The sequence below is a fragment of the Ursus americanus genome, chromosome 31 (genome assembly GCF_024610735.1).
Source record: "Ursus americanus isolate L20-20 chromosome 31, mUrsAme1.1.p, whole genome shotgun sequence".
Lineage (NCBI taxonomy): Eukaryota > Metazoa > Chordata > Mammalia > Carnivora > Ursidae > Ursus > Ursus americanus.
In genome coordinates this window covers 31,548,176-31,571,165 of record NC_142157.1, presented here as the reverse complement: position 1 = coordinate 31,571,165, position 22,990 = coordinate 31,548,176, and the positions used below count along the sequence as shown (strand labels likewise).

At 40.7% G+C, this 22,990-nt stretch overlaps 1 protein-coding gene and 1 pseudogene across 6 annotated transcripts in view; one reads left to right on the top strand and one right to left on the bottom strand.

The window, feature by feature from the left end:
• PFKFB3 (6-phosphofructo-2-kinase/fructose-2,6-biphosphatase 3) overlaps positions 1-22,990 on the top strand; it is a 320,980-nt gene that overhangs the window by 220,822 nt on the left and 77,168 nt on the right. The window lies entirely within an intron of this gene.
• On the bottom strand, positions 6,628-7,661 carry LOC123802324 (heterogeneous nuclear ribonucleoprotein A1-like; annotated as a pseudogene).

The following is a 22,990-nucleotide window of genomic DNA, read 5'->3' as shown; positions in this document are numbered from 1 at the left end:
GATCATGACCTGAGCCAAAGGCAGGTGCTTAACTGACTGAGCCACCCAGGAGCCCCAGTTTGTTTTCTATCTTTAAGAGTCTCTTTTGGTTTGTTTCCCTCTCTCTTTTTTCATTTTCTTTTTTTTTTCTCTCCTCCCATTTTATGTGTTCTATTTTTTAAATTCCACATACGAGCGAAATCATATGGTATTTGTCTTTCTCTGACTTATTTTACTTAGTATAATACACTCTAGCCCTGTCTACGTTATTGCAAACGGCAAGGTTTCATTCTTTTTGATGGCTGAGTAATATTTCATCGTGTGTGTGTGTGTGTGTGTGTGTGTGTGTGTGTGTGTGTACACACACACATATATATGTATACCATATTTTCTTCATTCATCAGTTGATGAACATTTGGGCTCTTTCCATAGTTTGGCTATTGTTGATAATGCTGCTATAAACACCAGTGTGCATGTACCCCTTCAAATTTGTATTTTTGTATCCTTTGGGTAGATACCTAGTAACACAGTTCCTGGGTCATAGGGTAGCTCTATTTTTAACTTTTTGAAGAACCTCTGTACTGTCTTCCAGAGTGGCTGCCCCAGTTTGCATTCCCACCAACAGTGCAGGAGGGTTCCCCTTTCTCCACATCCTTGTCAAGACCTGGTGTTTCTTGTGTTGTTGATTTTAGCTGTTCTGACAGGTGTGAGGTGGTGTCTCATTGTGGTTCTGATTTGCATTTCCCTGATGCTGAGTGATGTCGAGCATCTTTTCATGTGTCTGTTGGCCACCTGCATGTCTTCTTTGGAAGACTTCTTTGGATATCTGCCCATTTGTTAACTGGATTATTTGCTTTTTGGGTGTTGAGTTTGATAAGTTTTTGATAGATTTTGGATACTTAACCCTTTATCAGATATGTCATTTACGAGTATCTTCTCCCATTCCATAGGCTGCCTTTTCGTTTTGTCAACTGTTCCCTTGCTGTGCAAAAGCTTTATCTTGATGAAGTCCCAATCGTTCATTTTTGCTTTTGTTTCCTTTTCCTTTGGTGACGTGTTCAGTGAGAAGTTGCTGAGGCCGAGGTCAGAGAGGTTGCTGCCTATGTTCTCTTCTAGCATTTTGATGGTTTCCTGTCTCACATTTAGATCTTTCATCCATTTTGAATTTATTTTTGTATATGGTATAAGAAAGTGGTCCAGTTTCATTCTTCTCCGTGTAGCTGTTTGGTTTTCCCAACACCATTTGTTGAAGACACCGTCTTTTTCCCATTGCATATTCTTTCCTGCTTTGTCAAAGATTAATTGATTGTGTGGTTGTGGGTCCTTTTCTGGGTTTTCTATTCTATTCCATTGATCTGTGGGTCTGTTTTTGTGCCAGTACCATACTGTCTTGATGACTACAGCTTTGTAATGTAGCTTGAAGTCCAGAATCATGATGCCTCCAGCTTTGGTTTTCCCTTGCAATATTACGTTGGCTATCCTGGGTTGTTTGTGGTTCCATACAAATTTTAGGGTTGTTTGTTCTAGTTCTGTGAAAAATGCTGTTGGTATTCTGATAGGGATTGCATTAAATGTATAGCTTGCTTTGGGTGGTATGGACATTTTAACAATGTTTGTTCTTCCAGTCCATGAGCATGGAATGTTTTCTCCATTTCTTTTTGTCCTCGATTGTATCTTAATTAAAAAAAGACTAAGATTTTTAATAGTAAAATGTTAAGCTGGGTGGGTGGGAAGACAGACGTTTTGGAAGAGTGAACTTGTCTGGTGTCTTCCAAACTACTCCCGGGAGGTGATTCAGTTCTTTGTTCTGTTCTTTCCAGAAAGACATTCACATGATTTTGGAGGCTAACTGCTACTGGAGGCACCAGGCTTTGAATGGAGGATGTGAGAGTCCTGGCTGCTTTATGCTACCATCCATGTTGCCTGTTGTGCCCATGGGAACAGTGATAGCTCCAAAACCGAAGGCATCTGTTGCCAGTGAGACCCTCTGGTTGGAATGATGATTCCAGCTTGGCAGTATTTCAAGTCAGGCATGTTGACTACCTAGAACTTTCATACTCAGAGGGTCCCATCTCTGAGGGCGGTTTGGCCATATGTTTTGGGCCTTTGTGGCAACCAGCACTTTTCATATTTTATCAAAGTGGCGAAAAAGCATAATAATAACTATGTCCTTGAAATTAAGATTGGTTTGTAAAAGAGCGAAGTCTAAAGCACCGTGTGGATTTAAAATATACCACATTTTAGAAAATCCTTGGTTTATATTAGAAACAGGGTAACTTAGAGCATACCTTATCGAATATCATCCTTTAGATTATTTTTTTAAAGATTTTATTTATTTATTTGACAGAGAGAGACAGTGAGAGAGGGAACACAAGCAAGGGGAGTGGGAGAGGGAGAAGCAGGCTTCCCCCCGAGCAGGGAGCCCGACACAGGGCTCGATCCCAGGACTCTGGGATCATGACCTGAGCTGAAGGCAGACGCTTAATGGCTGAGCCACCCAGGCACCCCATCCTTTAGATTATTTTAAAACTCAGAACTGTGTTCTAGACTGGTCTCTGCCACCCATGAACCAGGTCACTTTTTTGGGGGCATCTCTGAAAGGGTAAGTTTGACAGTGAGACCCTATGTTCTTTTGCTCTCTAACCTGTGGTTCCAGAAATTGGCTATAAAATAATGTTAATTTAATCCTCCAGCATCTAAAATTATAATTGCAGATTATACCAGTACAGAATTTCTGATTGCAGTGAGAAACTTATCGTCTATAATATCACAGTGATTACCGTTTTAAATCAAATAATGCAGGTACCACAATTTGCATGCAAGCCATCAGTTAGTGGTGGGAGTTATTTCCACGTACAGCTTGTCCTCACAGTACTCTGGAGGAACTTTGACATAAATGTAAAAAGAAACCCTGACAACTGTGCGTTGTGATTTTATGTGTTATAACAGCAAACAATTAGAAACTGCCCAAATGTCTGTCAGTGGAATAGTAGCATGTTTGCCCAATGAATACTATACAAGAGTAAAAATTATCTAGAATGACATATATCAGTGTAGAAGTGGAATTGTGAGATTTCCACATAAATGCCCCTTTAATGCAAATTACTCCCCCAGATAGTTCTACCCATCTGCTCCTTCTAGCAGTATATGATGTTTCCCACTTCCTCACATATTCACCAACACTTACAGTTGTCTGATTTATATCTTTTTGCCAGTCTGATAGAAAATTCTTTTTTATGACTAGCAAGGGTTAGGCATGTTTTCATATTTTTATTTGCCATTTGATTTTCCTCTCTGTGACTAGCCTGTTTCAAACTTTGTTCCATTTTTCTATTGATTTGAGAGTCTTTTTCTTATTTATTTGTGAGAGCTCTTTACATATAGGTGAGAACTTTTCAGTCAGTGCACGCTTTTTTCCAGTGTATGGCTGTTTTTTCACTTTCAGAATGATGCTTTTCTGTTATACAAATTTTTATGTTTTAAGGAAGTCAGATTTAAAACTTTTTTCTTTGCAGCTTATTTTATTTTGTGTGTGCGTTGTGTTTATGCAGTCCGTTGCCACTGTTAAGTCTTACAAGTACTCCACTATATGGTCTCTTGGAAGTTAAATTTTTTTTTCATCCAAGTCTTTAATGCTATATTTGATTTTGTGTATGGTGTAAGGTAGGGAACTAATTACAATTTTATATAACCAATGGTCCTGTCACCATTTATTGAACAAATTTTTACCTAACTCCTAAGGCAGTGGGCCATGGGATCAAATTGCCTGGGTCCAAACTCCATCTTCACTTTGAATTAGGGCTATGATCTTGAAAATGCTACTCAATTTCTAAGGGTTTCAATTTCTCCATCTATAAAATGAGAATAATAATAATCATCATCATCATAATAATTATAGGACTGTTGGCGGCATTACATGAGTTAAATCTAAAACACTTAGTGCCTGGCACAAAGTTAAGGAGGGCACTTGTGATGAGCACTGGGTGTTGGAAGTGATGAATCACTGACTTCTACTCCTGATACCAATATTACACTATCTGTTAACTGGAATTTAAATAAAAATTGGAAACAAACAAAAAAGACTCAATACATGTTAGTTATTATTTTTATTGCAAATTTCTTATGCTGTCCCTGTCCTATATCAACTTTTCACTTGTGTCTGTGTCTAGATCTGGATTCTCTATTCTGTTTCTATTTGTCTGGTTTTCTGTCTTTGCCCCAGTGCCACATGATATAAATTATTATAGCTGCATAATGAGTATCTTATAGGGCACGTCTCTCCACCATATGCTTCTTCAAAATTATCTTGGCTGCTTTTTGTCCTTTACTTTTTCCATATAGACTTTAAGATCAATAATTCTAGCTCCTGGGTGGCTCAGTCGGTTAAGAGTCTGCCTTTGGCTCAGGTCATGATCCCAGGGTCCTGGGATGAAGCCCCGTGTCTGGCTCCCTGCTCAGCAGGTAGTCTGTTTCTCCCTCTCCCTCTGCCCCTGACTGATGCTTGCTCTCTCTCTCTCTCTCTAGTGATCTCTCTCTCTCTCAAATAAATAAAATCTTAAAAAAAAAAAGAACAATAATTCTAGTTCCCCAAGCAAAAATTTCTCCCTGCCCTTCCCCAACACACACATATCAATTCTGCTGGGAGTTTGAATGAAATATGCATTTAATCTACTGATTGATTTGTGGAGATTTGCCATCTTTATGATACTGATTTTTTCCCCTATACACAAACAGGAAAGTTTAATACAAAAAAGTCATTAATTAGTAAAAGAATGTTATGAAAGGGGAAAACTGGGCTCACAGCTATTATATAGTAATACGAGGTGCAGGCGGCAGCTACGACCTGAGCAGCAGGAGGGAGTGCAGATGAGGAAGGAACCGAGAACTTGAAAGGCATGTCCAATGCTGTGTGCGAGAGCTGGTGGCAGAGGGCCTGGTTGCCCCAGGTGCACGTGCTGGCTGCTGGTGGAGACGCTCGTAGAGGCTATGGGCCAGATCTCGTCTTTGGAGCGTGGCCTACTGCTTGACAGAGATATCTGCGGCCGTGGTGACATGTTGGTGTTGATCCAAAGGAATATGCTCGCTAAGGTGCTGGAGAAACTCCCTGGAGGGGAGCCCAGCAGCTCACCCAGCTGCTCCCATAAGCTAGTCAATAGGAAGACAATTTCCTCTCACAACCTTTGTACTTCTGCTCCTCCCAGCCCCCGAGGTGCTGCTCAGAGGGGACCACTGAAACTCTGTGACACTTCTAACTAGTACGTTTCATGATTTAATAATAGCTAGTCATATAATTGACATGTAAGACTCTGATGCAATTGAACAGTGGAATGGACAAGACACCGGAATAATTGATGAGATGAGTAATAAAGCTGAAATGAACTAATACATGTTGAACCTGTAAAGGATGTTGTAACTTTTTTTTTTATTACTATTGAAGTATAGTTGACCTGCAGTAGTATATTAGTTTCAGGTGTACAATACAGTGGATTCAGCAATTCCAAACATTACTCAGGGTTCACCCCATAAGTGTAGTTACCATCTGTCACCATATTATTACAGTATTATTGACTATATTCCTCTGCTCTGTTTTCATCTCTGTGTCTGATTTACTGGAATTTGTACCTATTAATCCCCTTTATCTGTTTCACCCATACCCCCACTTACCTCCCTTTGGGCAGTCACCAGATTGTTTTCTGTATTTATGAGTCTGTTTCTGTTCCTTTATCAGTTCATTTTTGTTTTTTGTTTTTTGTTTTTTAGATTCCACATGTAAGTGAAATCATATGGTATCTGTCTGTCTTTGTCTGACTTATTTCATTTAGTGTAATACTCTTTAGATCCATGCATGTTGTTGCAAATGACAAGGTTTCATTATTTTTTTTATGGCTGAGTAATATTCTAGTATGTATATACATATATGCCTCACATCTTCTATATCTGTTTATCTGTTGGCGGACACTTAGGTTGCTTCCTTATCTTGACTGTTGTAAAGAATACTACAAGAAACATTGGGGTGCATAGATCTTTTTGAATTAGTGGTTTTGTTTTCTTTGGGTAAATACTCAAAGTAGTGGAATTACTGAATCAGATGGTACTTCTCATTTTTTGAGGAACCTCCATACTGTTTTCCATAGTGGCTCTACCAGTTTACATTCTCACCAATAATGCACAAGGGTTCCCTTTTCTCCACATCCTTGCCAGCACTTGTTGTTTATTGCCTTTTTGATTTTAGCTATTCTGACAGGTGTAAGGTGATATCTCACTGTGGTTTTGATTTGCTTTCCCCTGGTAATCAGTGAGCATCTTTTCATGAGTCTGTTGGTCTTCTGTATGTCTTCTTTGGAAAAATGTCTATTCAGACTCACTGCTCACTTTTTAAAAAAGACGCATTTATTCAGCATCATGATCAGACTATTACATTTAGCAATCAACAGCATGGATCCAAAAAAAAAAAAACAGCCCCTACATTAAAACCCTTTGTTGGAATGCTTTATACTTTCCACAGAACAGAAACTGAAATAACGTGTTATACAATTAGTCACAAATACAGTCCTTGAGCTTTTTTTGCCCATACATGTGAGTATTGTCTAAAACATGTCTTCTTTGTATCAGCTCAGCCCTGCCACCATGTTCTTGGCTGAATTCACAAATCTGTTGTAACCTGTAGCTTCCCTGTCACTTCTCTGGCTCTCTTCTCCTGCTAAGCTTTGTTTCCTGGCAGTAATGAAAACCCACTGCCACTTCCATAGCTACTGCCGCTGCTGGAACCACCATAGCCACCTTGGTTTCGTGGTTTGGCAGAGTATTGGCCTCCACCATCACAGGGGCGAGAGCTTCTGCCTCCAAAATTCCCTCCTTTCATGGGTCCAAAATTTGAAGATTGATTGTTGTAATTGCCAAAATCATTATAGTGTCTGCCACCTCCAGAGTTGCTTTCATCATTACCAAATCTGTTAAAGCCATCCCCACGGCCGCCATATCCACCACCACCTCAACTACCACCGTAGCCGCCCTGCCCACTAAAGTTTCCTCCATGACCAAAGTCGTCATTCCCACCAAAACCACCTCCACGAACACCAGCAAAGTTTCCAGAAGCACTTAGACCTCTTTGGCTGGGTGATGCACTAGCCATCTCTTGCTTAGATAGGGCTTTCCTTACTTCACAGGTGTGACCATTCACAGCATGGGAACTTTGAATGACAATCTTGTCTACAAAGTCATCATCATTAAATGCTACAAAGCAAAGCCTCCTTGCCACGGCCTTGGTCAGTCGCGATCTCAATCACTTCAATATTCCCGTACTGTTCAAAATAATCTCTTAGATGATGTTCTTCGGAGTCTTCGTTCATGCCACTGACAGAAATCTCTTTCACAGTTAAGTGGGCACCAGGTCTTTCAGAATCTTCTCTTGAGACATCCCTCTTTGGTTCCATGACTCTTCCATCCACGTTCTGTGGCCTTGCATTCATGGCTGCATCCATCTCCTCCACAGTGGCGTACGTGACAAACCCAGAGCCTCTGGAGCACTTGGTGTTTGGATCTCTCATTACCACGCAGTCCATAAGCGTTCCCCACTGCTCAAAATGGCTCCTCAGACTCTCATCGGTTGTTTCAAAGCTCAGATCTTGGATGAAGAGCCTCCACAGCTGTTCAGGCTCTTTGGGAGACTCTGATTTAGACATGACGGTGGTGGGAGGGGAGGCTTTAACGATGCTTACTTGGCAACGTCCATGGGCAGAAAAGCTCCCCTGCTCATTTTTAATTGGATTTTGTTTTGTTTTGTATTTTTGGTGTTGAGCTATTTAAGTTCTTTATGTATTTTGGATATTAAACTCTTATCATATATCTTCTTCCAGTCAGGAAATGGCCTTTTTGTTTTGATGGTTTCCTTTGCTGTGCAAAAACTTTTCATTTTGGTGTAAAACAAATAGTTGGCTTTTGCTTTTGTTTCCCTTGCCTGAGGAGAAATATACAGAAATGTGTTGCTAAGACCGACATCCAAGAGATTATTGCCTTTGTTTTCTGTTAGGAGTGTTATTGTTTCAGGTTTCATATTTCAGGTCTTTAATCCATTTCGAGTTTATTTATGTGTATGGTGTAAGAAAGTGGTCCAGTTTCATTCTTCTGCTTGTAGCTGTCCAGTTTTCCCAGCACCATTTATTGAAAAGAATGTCTTTTTCCCCCATTGTATGTTTTGATTTCCTTTGTTGTAAGTTAATTGACAATATAGGCATGGGTTTATTTCTGGGCTCTCTATCCTGCTCCATTGACCTAAGTGTTTGTGTCCGTATCATACTGTTCTGATTTCTATAGCTTCGTAGTATATCTTGAAATCTAGGATTGTGATACATCCTACTTTGTTCTTTCTCAGGATTGCTTTAATTATTTGAGGCCTCTTGTGGTTCCATATGAATTTTAGAAAGATTTGTTCTTGTTCTGTGAAAAAAGCTATTGGTGTTTTGATAAGGATTGCATTGAATCTATAGATTGCTTTGGGTAGTATGGACATGTTAATGATATTAATTCTTGGAATCCATGAGCATAGTATATCTTTCCATTTGTTTGTGTCATCTTCAGTTTCTTTTATGAATGTCTTGTAGTTTTTAGAGTATGGGTCTTTCATCAACTTGGTTAAATTTATTCCTAGGTATTTTATTCTTTTTGGTACAATTGTAAATAGGGTTGCTTTCTTAGTTTCTTTTTCTGCTTGTTCATTATTAGTGTGTAGAAATGAAACAGATTTCTGTATATTAATTTTGTTTCCTGCATTGTCACTGAATTCATTTGTCAGTTCTAATTGTTTTTTTGGTAGAATCTTTAGGGATTTCTGTATATAGTTATCATGTCATCTGCAAATAGTGACAGTTTTACTTCTTCTAGCAGATGTTTTTTGTATATTTCCTTGACTGAGTGCTGCATCTAGGACTTATAGTTCTAAATTGAATAAAAGTAGTGAGAGTGGTCATCCTCGTTTTGTTTCTCATCTGAGAGGAAAAGCTCTCAGTTTTTCATCATTGAGTATGATGTTACCTGTGGGTTTGTCATATATGGTCTTTATTACGTTGAGGTGTGTTCTCTATAAACCCACTTTGTTGAGTTTTTATCATGAGCGGATATTGTATTTTGCCAAATGCTTTTTCTGCGTCTAATGGATGATCACGTGGTTTTATCCTTCCTTTGTTAATGTGATGTGTTACAATGATTTGTGAATATTGAACCATCCTTGTATTCCTGAAATAAATCCCACTTGATTGTGGTGAATGATGCTTTTAATGTATTGTTGAATTTGGTTTGGTAATATTTTCTTGAGGATTTTTAAGTCAGTGTTCATCAAGCATATTGGCCTATAGTTTTCTTTCTTTAGTGTGTGTGTGCGTTGTTGTTTTTTTGTTGTTGTTCTGTTTTGTTTTTTTGGTATCAGGGTAATGTTGGCCTCATAAAATGGATTTGGAGGTTTTCCTTTCTCTTCTTTTGTTTGGAATAGTTTGAGAAGGATAGGTATTAACTTTAAATGTTTGGTGGAATTCACCTGTGAAGCCATCTGATCCTGGACTTTGTGTGTTGGAAGTTGGTGTTTTTTTTTAATGTTTTTTTTTATTATATTATGTTAGTCACCATACAGTACATCCCTGGTTTCTGATGCAAAGTTCAGTGATTCATTAGTTGCGTATAACACCCAGTGCACCATGCAATGCGTGCCCTCCTTAATACCCATCATCAGCCTATCCCATTCCCCCACCCCCCTCCCCTCTGAAGCCCTCAGTTTGTTTCTCAGAGTCCATAGTCTCTCATGGTTCATTTCCCCCTCTAATTACCCCCCCTTTCTTTATCCCTTTCTTCCCCTACCAATCTTCCTAGTTCTTATGTTCCATAGATGAGAGAAATCATATGATAATTGTCTTTCTCTGCTTGACTTATTTCACTTAGCATAATCTCCTCCAGTGCCATCCATGTTGCAGCAAATGTTGAGAACTCGTTCTTTCTGATAGCTGAGTAATATTCCATTGTATATATGTACCACAACTTCTTAATCCAGTCATCTGTTGAAGGGCATCTCGGTTCCTTCCACGATTTAGCTATTGTGGACAATGCTGCTATGAACATTGGGGTGCATATGGCCCTTCTCTTCACTACGTCTGTATCTTTGGGGTAAATACCCAGTAGTGCAATGGCTGGGTCATAGGGTAGCTCAATTTTTAACTTTTTAAGGGACCTCCACACTGTTTTCCAGAGTGGCTGCACCAACCTGCATTCCCACCAACAATGTAGGAGGGATCCCCTTTCTCCACATCCTCTCCAGCAATTGCTGTTTCCTGCCTTGTTAATTTTTGCCATTCTAACTGGCGTAAGGTGGTATCTCAGTGTGGTTTTGATTTGAATTTCCCTGATGGCTAATGATTTTGAACATTTTTTCATGTGTCTGTTGGCCATTTGTATGTCATCATTGGTAAAGTGTCTGTTCATATCTTCTGCTCATTTTATGATTTATTTGTTTCTCGCGTATTGAGTTTGAGGAGTTCTTTGTAGATCTTAGATACCAGTCTTTTATCTGTAGTGTCATTTGCAAATATATTCTCCCGTTCCGTGGGCTGCCTCTTAGTTTTTTTGATTGTTTCCTTGGCTGTGCAGAAGCTTTTTATCTTGGGGCGCATGAGTGGCTCAGTCGTTAAGCATCTGCCTTCGGCTCAGGGCGTGATCCCGGCATTCTGGGTTCGAGCCCCACATCAGGCTCCTCCGCTGGAAGCCTGTTTCTTCCTCTCCCACTCCCCCTGTTTGTGTTCCCTCTCTCTCTGGCTGTCTCTATCTCTGTCAAATAAATAAATAAAATCTTTAAAAAAAAAAAAGCTTTTTATCTTGATGAAGTCCCACATGTTCATTTTATCTTTTGTTTCTCTTGCCTTTGGAGATGTGTCATGAAAAAGGTTGCTTTGGCCGATGTCGTAGAGGTTGCTGCCTATGTTCTCCTCTAGGATTTTGATGGATTCCTGTCTCACATCAAGGTCTTTCATCCATTTGGAATTTATCTTTGTGTGTGGTGTGAGAGAGTGGTCAAGTTTCATTCTTTTGCATGTAGCTGTCCAATTTCCCCAGCACCATTTATTGAAGAGACTGTCTTTTTTCCACCGGATGTTTTTTCCTGCTTTGTCAAAGATTAGTTGCCCAAAGAGCTGAGGGTCCATTTCTGGGTTCTCTATTCTGTTCCACTGGTCTATGTGTCTGTTTTTGTGCCAGTACCATGCTGTCTTTGTGATCACAGCTTTGTAGTACAGCTCAAAATCCGGCAATGTGATGCCCCCAGCTTTGTTTTTCCTTTTCAACAGTGCCTTGGTGATTCAGGGCCTTTTCTGGTTCCTTCACAAATTTAAGGACTATTTGTTCCAGTTCTTTGAAAAATATCCTCGGTATTTTGATCGGGATAGCATTGAAAGTGTAGATTGCTCTGGGTAGCATGGACATTTTAACTATGTTAATTCTTCCGATCCATGAGCATGGAATATTTTTCCATCTTTTTATGTCTTCCTCAATGTCTTTCAAGAGTGATTTATAGATTCTAGAATATAGATCCTTTATGTCTCTGGTTAAGTTAATTCCAAGGTAACGTATGGTTTTTGGTGCTATTGTAAATGGGATGGATTCCCTAATTTCTCTTTCTTCAGTCTCATTATTCGTGTATAGAAATGCCAACTGATTTCTGAGCATTGATTTTGTATCCCGCCATATTATGGAATTGCTCTATACTTCTAATAGTTTGGGAGTGGATTCTTTTGATTTTTCCATATAGAGTATCATGTCATCTGCGAAGAGAGACAGCTTGACTTCTTCTTTGCCGATTTCAATATCTTTTATCCCTTTTTGTTGTCTGATTGCTGTTGCAAGGACTTCTAGTACTATGTTGAATAATAGTGGCCAGAGTGGACATCCTTGTCGTGTTCCTGATCTTAAGGGAAAGGCTTCCGGCTTTTCCCCGTTGAGAATAATATTTGCTGTAGGCTTTTCATAGATGGCTTTTATGAGCTTGAGAAATGTACCCTCTATCCCTACACTCTGAAGGGTTTTAATCAGGAAAGGATGCTGTATTTTGTCAAATGCTTTTTCTGCATCTATTGAGAGAATCATATGATTTCTGAATTTTTGTTTCTGGATAAAAATCTAAGACACTGATAGATTTGCGAATGTTGTACCACCCTTGCATCCCAGGGATGAATCCCACTTGGTCATGATGGATAATCCTTTTAATGTACAGTTGGATTCTATTAGCCAGGATCTTGTTGAGGATTTTGGCACCCATATTCATTAGGGAAATCGGTCTATAATTCTCCTTTTTGTTGGGGTCTTTGCCTGGTTTGGGGATCAAGGTAATATTGGCCTCATAGAATGAGTTTGGTAGCTTTCCTTCTGTTTCTATTTTTTGAAATAGCTTTAGGAGAATAGGTATTATTTCTTCTTTGAATGTTTGGTAGAATTCCCCAGGAAAACCGTCCGGGCCTGGAGTTTTGTTATTTGGAAGGTTGTTTATCACTGACTCAATCTCTTCATAATTAATTGGCCTGTTAAAAAATCAATTTCTTCCTGTTTCAGTCTTGGTAGTTTATGGGTTTCCAGGAAGGCCTCCATCTCTTCCAGATTGCTTAATTTATTGGCATAAAGCTGTTGATAAAAGTTTCTAATAATCCTTCCAATTTCATTGGTGTTGGTTGGGACCTCTCCTTTTTCATTCATAATTTTAATAATCTGGGTCCTTTCTTTATTCTTTTGGATAAGTCTTGCTAGAGATCTGTCAATTTTATTAATTCTCTCAAAGAACCAGCTTCTAGTTCTGTTGATCTGCTCTACTGTACTCCTGGTTTCTAATTCATTGATTTCTGCTTTAATCTTGGTCAACTGCTTCCTCGTGCGTGGATTAGGCCTGTCCCTCTGTTGCTGTTCCAGCTTCTTGAGGTGAGAATATAAAAACTGCATTTTAGATTTTTCTATTCTTTTGAGTGAGGCTTGGATGGCTATGTATTTCCCCCTTAGGACTGCCTTTGCAGTATCCCATAGGTTTTGGACCATTGTGTTTTCATTCTCGTTGATCTCCATAAATTGTTTAAATTGATTTTTGATTTCCTGGTTTATCGAGTCATTCCTGAGCAGGATGGTTCTTAGTCTCCAAGTGTTTGAGTTTCTTCCAAATTTTTCCTTGTGGTTGAGTTCCAATTTCAGAGCGTTGTGGTCTGAAAATATGCAGGGAATAATTTCAGTCTTTTGGTATCGGTTGAGACCTGTTTTGTGTCCCAGAGCATGGTCTCTTCTTGAGAATGTTCCATGGGCATTAGAATAGAATGAGTATTCTTTGGTTCTGGGGTGTAGTGTTCTATATATATGTATGAGGTCCAACTCATTGACTATGGCATTCAAAGCCTTTGTTTCTTTGCTGAGTTTTTGCAAGGGTGTTCTGTCTATTTCTGATAGTGGGGTGTTGAGGTCCCCTACTATTAACGTATTTTTATCTATATGTCTCTTTATTCTGGTTAAGAGTTGGCTTGTGTATCTTGCTGCTCCCCTGTTGGGGGCATATATATTTATAATTGTCATATCCATTTGTTGGATACATCCTTTAAGAATAATATAGTGCCCTTCTGTGTCTCTAACTATAGTCTTTAGTTTAAAATCCAGTCTATCTGGGTCATTTCTTTTTATCCAATCTGCAACCCTGTGCTGCTTTATGGGAGCATTTAGGCCATTTACATTGAGACTGATTATTGAGAGATATGATTTTAATGATGCCATGTTGCCAGTAAAGTCTTTGTTTCTATCGGTTGTGACTTTCTGTTCTGCATCACTCTTGGGGCCTTTTTACTTTTATAGAACACCCCTTAATATCTCCTGTAGGGCTGGTTTCGTGGTTACTAAATTGGTCAATGACTGGCGATTCTGGAAGGTCTTTATTTCTCCATCAATTCTGAATGACAACCTTGCTGGATAAAGGATCCTTGGCTGCATGTTTTTTTCTGAAAGAGTTTTTAAAATGCTCCCACCAACCCTTTCTCTCATTCCAGGTCTGTGTAGACAGGTCTGACGTAATTCTGATACCTTTGCCTTGGTACGTGAGAAATTTCTTTGCCCTGGCTGCTTTCACTACTGTATCCTTGGATCTAATATTTGTGAGGTGCACTATGACGTGACGTGGGGTAGGTTTGTCGTGGTTGAGCTTGGGAGGGGTCCTCTCTGCCTCTTGGACACGAATGTTTGTTTCCCTTGCTAGATTAGGGAAGTTTTCAGCTACAATTTGTTCAAATATCTCTTCTAGACCTCTGTTTTTCTCCACCCCCTTGGGGATGCCAATGATTCTGACATTGGATCGTTTCATTGAGTCAGTAATCTCCCGTATCCTACATTCCTGAGCGTGGATATTTTTGAGTCCAGATTCTATTTTAGCTTTCTCTTCTACTAACCCATCCTCCAATTTGCTGATACGTTCTTCTGCCTCATTCACCATGGCCGTCAGAGCATCTAGTTTTGACTGCATTTGGTTCATAGAATTTTTAATTTCTGCCAGATTCGCTCTCATTTCCGCCCTTAGAGTTTCCATATTCTCATTAACATTTTCGTTAATACTCTTGTCACATCTGCACATCATCTTGACCATTGTTACTCTGAATTCCATTTCTGATAATTTGGTTACATCCATATCCATTAGTTCTGTGGCAGAGGCCACAGACTCATTGTCTTTTCTTTGCTGGGGGGATTTCTCCTTCTCGTCATTCTGATGAGGAGAGGTTGCGGGGTTGTCCAGAGCCCAAATTATTGACCGGGACCCAGGCCGTGCGCCCTTGTTTTATAGGGATCTTAGGGATGTGGGCTTCTTGATTTTTCAGCCTGCCTTCTGGGGGAGGGGCCCGCCGCGCCAATACTCAGGCAACCCCGTTTGGGTAGAGTCTCCGTGTCCCCTGCGAGGGGGGATGGGGATGGGCACCCTGTGAGCCAGTATTTCCAGGCTTTTGTTCTCTGGCGGCTTTCCCTGGCAGTTTGCTGTGCCTCTTCTGAGAGTCAGAGCAGCAGCGGCCGAATTTCAGCCTCTGTCACAGAACAGAGGGATTGCGGCCCGTTCTCCACTGATGTTCTGGCCACTTTAACTCTGTTACTGTTGGTGCTGCTCAACCCTGCAGCGTCCGGGATGTGCGCCCCACACCCGGAGTCCCTGCCCTCACTTCCAGGGCTGGCGAGTCTCTGTCCTTTGTGTTTCTAACACCGCCAGCTGCCCCCCTGCGCGCTCCCGGAGCTCCCGGTCTCAGTCTGGATCCAGTGAGCACACCGGGATTCCGGGGTTCCGCGAGATGCCTGGTGGCGCGCGCACCCGGCTCACGGTCTCAGTCTGCTGTTTTGCGGGTGCCGTCCGCGAGCCCCGCCCGCTCCCCCGTGCAGGTGGCTGCCGCTTCTGGCGCCCGAACGCGGCGGCTCCCTCCCCCTTCCGTTTATCTTCCGATATCTGTGCGCGGTTTCACGGCTCTTCCTGCGTCTCAGGCTGATTCCGTGGATGTTCAGGCTGGTCTGGTACCTATCCAACTCGACTCAGGGGACCGGCTGAAAAAGGGGTCCCCTCTGCCATCTTCTCCTCCTCCTCAGAAGTTGTTGTTTTGATTATAGATTCAATTTTGATATTAGTAATTTGTTCACATTTCCTATTTCTTCCTGATTCAGCTTTGGGAGATTTTATGTTTCTAGGAATTTATCCATTTTTCTAGGTTGTCCACTTTATTGACATATAATTTTTCATACTGTTCTCCTATAATTCCTTGTGGTTCTATGGTGTTGTTTGTTATTTTTCCTTATTTATTTTTGATGTTATTTATTTGAGTCTTCTCTCTTTCTTCTTGATGAGCCTGGTTAAAGATTTCTCAATTTTGCTTATTTTTTTTATTTTTTTATTTTATTTATTTATTTATTTTTTTTTAAGAAGATTTTATTTATTTATTCGACAGAGATAGAGACAGCCGGCGAGAGAGGAACACAAGCAGGGGGAGTGGGAGAGGAAGAAGCAGGCTCATAGCAGAAGAGCCTGATGTGGGGCTCGATCCCGCAGTGCCGGGATCACGCCCTGAGCCGAAGGCAGTCGCTCAACCGCTGGGCCACCCAGGCGCCCCTGCTTATTTTTTTTAAAGAACTATCTCTTGGTTTTATTAATCTTTCCTATTGTTTCCTTTAGTTTCTATTTAATTTATTTCCTCTCTCATCTGTATTACTTCCTTTCTTATACTAAATTTGGCCTTTTATGGTTCTTTTTTTCCTGGTTTCTTGAAGTGTAAGGTTAGAATGTTTATTGAAATTTCTCTTGTGTATTGAGGTGGGCCCGTACTGCTGTACACTTCCCTTTTAGAACCAGTTTTGCTGTATCCCAAAGATGTTGGACCTTTGTGATTTTACTTTTTTAAATTTACTCTTTGATTTCTTCACTGACCCATTGGTTGTTTACTAGCATGTTGTTTAGCCTCTTATGTGTTTGTGTTTCTTACAGCATTTTTCTTTTAATAGATTTTTAGTTTCATGCCATTGTGGTAAAAAAAGATACTTGATATGATTTCTGTCTTTTAAAATTTATCAAGATTTGTTTTGTGGTCTATCATGTGATCTGTCCTGGAGAATGTTCCACATGCACTTGAAAAGAATGTGTATTCTGCTATTTTTGCATGGAATGTTCTGTATATATCTGTTAAGCCCATCTAGTCTAATGTGATCTTCAAAGCCATCGTCTCCTTGTTGATTTCCTGTCTGGATGGTCATCCTCATTGATGCAAATGGGGTATTAAAGTTCTCTACTATTATTGTCAATATTACTGTCAATTTTTCCCTTTATTTCTGTTAACATTTGCTTTATGTATTTAGGTGCTTTTATATTAGATGCATAGATATTTATAATTGCTATATCCTCTTGTTGGATTAATCATTTTAATCATTATGTAACATCCTTCTTTGTCTCTTGCTCCAGTCTTTGTTTTAACGTCCATTCTGTCTGATATATATATAGCCACCCCTATTTTTTTTTACTTCCATTTGCATGGAATATCTTTTTTCTATTTCATCCCTTTGAGTCTGTATTTGTCTTTTTTTTAAAGGTTTTATTTATTTATTTGATAGAGAGAGCAAGAGAGCAGGAGGAGGGGGGAGGGGACGCAGAAGCAGACTCCCCACTGAGCAGGGAGGCGGATGCAGGGCTTGATTCTGGGACTCCAGGATCATGACCTGAGCTGAAGGCAGACACTTAACCGACTGAGCCACCCAGGCGCCCCAAGTCAGTATTTGTCTTTAGGTGTGAAGTGAGTCTATTGTAGGCGGCATAGAGATGAATCTTGATTCAGTTACTCTGTGTCCTTTGATTGGAGCATTCAGTCCATTAACATTTAAAGTAATTATTGATAGGTATGTACTTATTGCGTTTTTGTTAATTGTTTTCTGGTTGTTTTGGTAGATCTCTGTTTTTTTCTTCTTCTTTTGCTCTCTTCCGTTGTGGTTTAATGGCTTTCTTTAGTGTAATGTTTGGATTACTTTCTCTTTATTTTACGTGTATCTATTATAGGCTTTAGACTTGTGGTTACTATTGTTTTTATATATAACATTTTTTGTGTATAACAGTCTATGTTAAGTTGATGGTCATTTAAATTTAAATACATTCTAAAAGAACCAAGGTTTCACTCCTCTCTCCATGTTTTATGTATATGATGTCATAGTTTATATTTTAAAGTTTTGTGTATCCCTTGACTAATTTTTGTAGATATAATTCATTGTATTCCTTTTGTATTTTTAATTTTCATCCTGGCTTTATAAGTGATTAATCTACTTAGTGTGTTTGCTTTTACCTATGGATTTTTTTTTCCTTCCATCATTTTCTTATTTCTAGCTATGACCTTTTCTTTTCCACTTAGGTCCTTGAGTTTTTCTTGTGAGGGTGGTGTAGTAACGATGAGCTCCTTTAACTTTTGCTTGACTGAGAAACTGTTTATCTCCCCTTCAATTCTGAATGTCTGACTTGTCGGATACAATATTCTTGGTTTTAGGTTTCTTCCTTTCTGCACTTTGAATGTATCATGCCTCTCCCCTAGGCCTGCAAAGTTTCTGCTAAAAAATCAGCTGATAGCTTTATGGGGTTTCCCACGTATGAAACTGTTTTCTTTTCTTCTGCTGCTTTTAAGATTCTCTCCTTATCATTCCTTTTTGCCATTTTAATTATAATGTGTCCTGGTGTGGACTTCCTTGGGTTCATCTCTTTTGGGACTGTACGTGTTCCCTGGACTAGATATCCATTTCCTTTCCCAGATGAGGGAAGTTTTCAGGTATTATTTTTTCCAAATAAATTTTTTGCCCCCTTCTTTATTTTCTTCTCTGGGTCCCCTGAAATGCAAATGCTTGATGACGTTGCAGAGATTCCTTAATCTGTCCTCATCTGCTATAATTTTTCTTCCTTTTCACTGCTCAGTTTGATTTCATTTGCTTCCCTGCCTTCGAGACCACTTATCCATTCTTCTGCGGCCTCTAATCTGCTGTTGGTTCCCTCTATTGTATTTTTTTATTTCTGTTATTGTATTCTTCAGTTTTCTTTTTATATTTGCTATGTCTTTGTTGAAAGTCTCACTGAGTTCATCCACTCTTTTCTCAAGTCCAGTATCTCTATACCATTACTTTGAACTCTTTATCAGTCATATTGTTTATGTCTGTTTTATTTAGCTCTTTTTTCTGTGATTGTCTCTTATTCTCTCATTTGGGTCATACTCTGTCTCCTCATTTTGTCTGATTCTGTGTTCATTTCTGTGTATCAGATAGGCCAGCTGTGTCCCTGGTCTTGGAAGGTAGTGGCCTTGATTAGAAGAGGTCCTGTTTTTCCTTGTAGTGCAATCCCCCCTCTTGCCCCCCCCCTCAGTTGCAAGAACCTCCCAGAGTGTTCCCTCTGTGGGCTGCATGTGCCCTCCTGTTGTGGTCGAGCTGTGATTGCTGTGGACATGCTGATGGTGGGGCTGGCCTTCAGCTCAGTTGGCTGCAGTGGCCTACTTTGCCTGCTGTGGGTGCACCAGGCAAGGTGTTCTCCCCGTGGTGTCGAGAGGCCATGCTGCAGCTGCGAGGGGGGCTCGTTGGTGGTTTGGACCAGTGCTCAGCCTAGCTGTCTGCAGCTGCAGGCAAACCAAACGGCAGGGCTTGCTCTCTGCAGCCAACTAAGAAGCCCAGCTACAGGAAGTTTGGATATGCTGGCGTGGGGGGCTATTTCCCCCTTCCCTAGGATCTCCTTTGGAGGAATACCTGCCAAGGGGGGGTGGCTTGGGTGGGGCAAGTGTGCAAGAAAATGCTGGGGTGGGGCTTGCAGTGCTGACAAGGTAGGTGGAGAGTTTTAGAGCTGGCTCTGCAAAGGTCTGGCTAGTTAGGCTGGGGGAGGACAAGAATAACGATGCCTTCCAGTGCTTTTATGCTTGGAGAGATCTGCAAATCCCTGCTACTCTGGCATAATCACTTGTTCTAAGATCAGTCAATAAATCTTCACATACACCCCAGGTGCTTTTCAAACTGTTGCTTTTGTGGTGCCCCTAAGGTGGAGTTATTTAGCTTGCTGGCTCTTCGAGGGCAGGGACTCCATTTCCTATAGCTCTCTTGCTCTCCTGCAGTGAAGCTCTGTTTATTTTTAAAGCCTTTGGAGTTAAGCCCCACTTATTTTCAAAGCCAGATGTCATGGGGACTCATCTTTCCAGCGCAGGTCCCCAGGTCAGGGATGTCCAGTAAGGGTTCTGATCCCCTGGCTCCTCTGTGCTTGTGACATCCCTCCCATTTGTGGTCAGTTGTTCTGGAGGTTTGGATCCCAACTGTGCCTCCATCCCTACCACCCTTTTTGATGCAGCCTGTCTCTCTCTAGGAATAGCTGTGGAAGATTTGTGCTGCCCGTCGCCAGCTCATTTTCAGAGTTAGTTTCGTAGACACAGTTGTTTCCTCAGTGTGCTTATGGGATGAAGTGAGCTACTTTCCCAACAACGCACCACCATATAACTTCCATTTTCTTGAGGGTAAAGGCCTTTGAAAAGATCAATGAACTAAATTTAAGAACCGCAGACACGATTTTCTTCATTTCACAGCTGCAGAAAGATCTTTAGTTTCTACTTGATCACCCTAAAGGATTTAGTAATTCATCTCTTCAGTTATCGATCATGGAGTGCCTACGGTAGGGGAGTCATTCTGTTATGGTCTGGAGAGACAAGATAAATAAGAGAAGATTCCATTTCTGACTGAGCTTTCAGAAAAGTAAGTAAGCAAATTCGAATGCATTGGCGAGGGTGAGTACGCAGTGCAGGGAAGTAGAGATGCATGAAGGGTTACGTAGGGGCATAGAAGACATCGGGACGAGGGGATACCTTAGCAGAAATCAGAAGGAGGAGCGGCAGTCCAAATGAGTGGGCAAAGCTTTCCAGGTAAGAGCTTGTGTCAAGGTGTCTTAGTCAGAATGTCACAGACTGAGTGGCTCATAAACAGCAGACATCCATTTCTCACCATTCCGGAGGCCCGGACCTCCAAAATCATGGTCTTCTTACTGTACCCTCACATGGAAGATGGCCTGCAGGATCTTTTCCAAGCTGCTTTTATAAGGGCACTGATCCCATTCTCGGGGGCTCTTACCTCTGGCCCGATAACTCCCAGAGGCCCCACCTCCAAACGCCATCACCTTGGGGCTTAGGATTCAACATTCGAATTTCTGGAGGACACAAATGTTCAGACAATATCACAGGGCCTGGAAGTAAGAAAACTTGAGGTATGTTTGGAAAGCTGGAGAAGATTTCTTTTTTTTTTTTTTTTAAAGATTTTATTTATTTATTCGACAGAGATAGAGACAGCCAGCGAGAGAGGGAACACAAGCAGGGGGAGTGGGAGAGGAAGAAGCAGGCTCATAGCAGAGGAGCCTGATGTGGGGCTCGATCCCATAACGCCTGGATCACGCCCTGAACCGAAGGCAGACGCTTAACGACTGTGCCACCCAGGCGCCCCTGGAGAAGATTTCTTGAGTGTGTGTAAGTGTGTGTGTATGATACGAAGTTGGGGGAGCACAGAAAAATTGTGCTGAAAGATGAGGTGGTTAGGTCCTAGAGGTGATAGAAAGGTAGTGAACTTTGCATGTTATACTAATCATGACCTTTCCGTTTTCAACTGACCAAAATCCAGCTCAAACCAGCTTAAGTGAAAGGGAGATTTATTGGTTTTCCTAACTTGAAAGGTTGGGATTGGATATTCAGGTGCAGATCAATCCAGGGGTACAAGCAATGTTTCTAGGCCTCATTTTCTCAACTCTGCTTTGTGTCCTGGGCTCATTGTTTCCTATTGCCTAGTGAGTCGAGGAAACACGATCACTAAAAACTCCAGTTTCACGTTCCTTCAGCAGTGTGTTGAAAACGCTGATGACAATCACAGATTTGTCTTTTGCCTTGGGGTTCTATCCTATTTTTTTTATGTATTTCGGAACTTATAATTAGGTACATATGTTTAGAATCATTACGTCCTCTTGATAAATTCACCCCTTGTTTGTTATGAAATGACCCTTTTTGTCTCTGATAAACATTCTGTGCTCTGAAATCTTCTGAAGATGAGATTCTACAAGTTGGCCTTTTTGGGGTGTAATGTGAGTTGCTGGTTATCTTGGCATATGACCTTCCTAGGTGGTCTCTTTCTCATTACAGTACTAGCCACCCCTCATCATTTCCTCCTTGTTCCCTGTATTTTGCATCTGGAGGGCTTCTCTTTAACTACTCACCTGATGGCTGTCATGGCAGTTTTCCAGATTATCTCTAGACCAGTATTTATGCATGTGAGGATCATTCACTAATGCCTTTTCAGCTTCCTCCAGGTCAGACCCTGCCCTGCCCTGATGCCTCTTGCTTTCCGAGACCTAGAAACAGTTCAAACGCTAGGTTAATGGGTAGGAGTTGATGTCTCTCTGTGTATGCATAAGCAAGTGTGTAAATGTATGTGTGTCATGTCTGTGATGTAGCTGGGCAGGAAAAGAAGTAAGGGAAGGAGTTTGGGGACCTCAGAGGCATGGATAGGTTAGAATTATAAAAACAAGGCCAATTTACAATGCCCTTTAAAATTTTTATACACGACCTAGTTTTAATATGGTAAAAGAAGTTGTTTTCTGTACCTATGCCGAAGAACACCTTCTGGCATTCCCATGATTCCAGTTCTGAAATCAACTGTAATTACCAAGTAACTCATCATGGTAAAGAAGTTGACTCAACTCCCTGGATGGATTCGTGAAGGACTGTAAAGTTGGAGAACCAAATAGTATCATTTCCTTGTAAACAGATTAGTCTTTCTTTAATAAGATTACTTTGTCCGAGTTAGTCACCAAAATGTACAAACCTCCAACAAGACAAACATCAGATAGTTAACTTATACTTAAATCTTGGCTTTTTAGAATTCCTCTGGATATTTCAGATTTTTAAATAAACTAACTCAGAGCTGCTATCCTTACCTCTCCACATTCCTTTCAGTTCTAAGCATTTTGCATCTGTTCCCTTAAGAAGAAAAAAGATGAAAAAAGAGAGAATTAAAAAAAAAAATCCCCAAATCTCCCCCCCCTTTTTTTGGGCAATATGGGAAAATGTCTAAAGATCTAGGAAAAGTTAATAGATTGGGAAAATAGTCAATAACTAAAAAAGTATTCTCCATATGCTGAGATTAGTTCATTTGCTGTTGAGGAAGAAAGACGTGTGCTTGCTGATAGCTGATACTCTGAAAGGTCAGACTTTCTCTAGAAACATCATAACCAAATAAAGACGTAAAAAAGAAAACGGGTGATAAAATAGAAAAGATGCTGGAGACATTAGCGGGGGCAGCAGCAGTGAAGGCAGACAGAAGTGATGGTGGGATGGAGAGTGGCAGAAAACACTCTCTCTGCTTGTAGAGAACTTTACCACGGGGGTGTCTGTCCCTCAGTAGGACAGCAGAGCGTGCTGTGCCATGGGAGCATTAGGTTGCCCATTAGGTATTCCCATGGTTTCAGTTTGTTTCC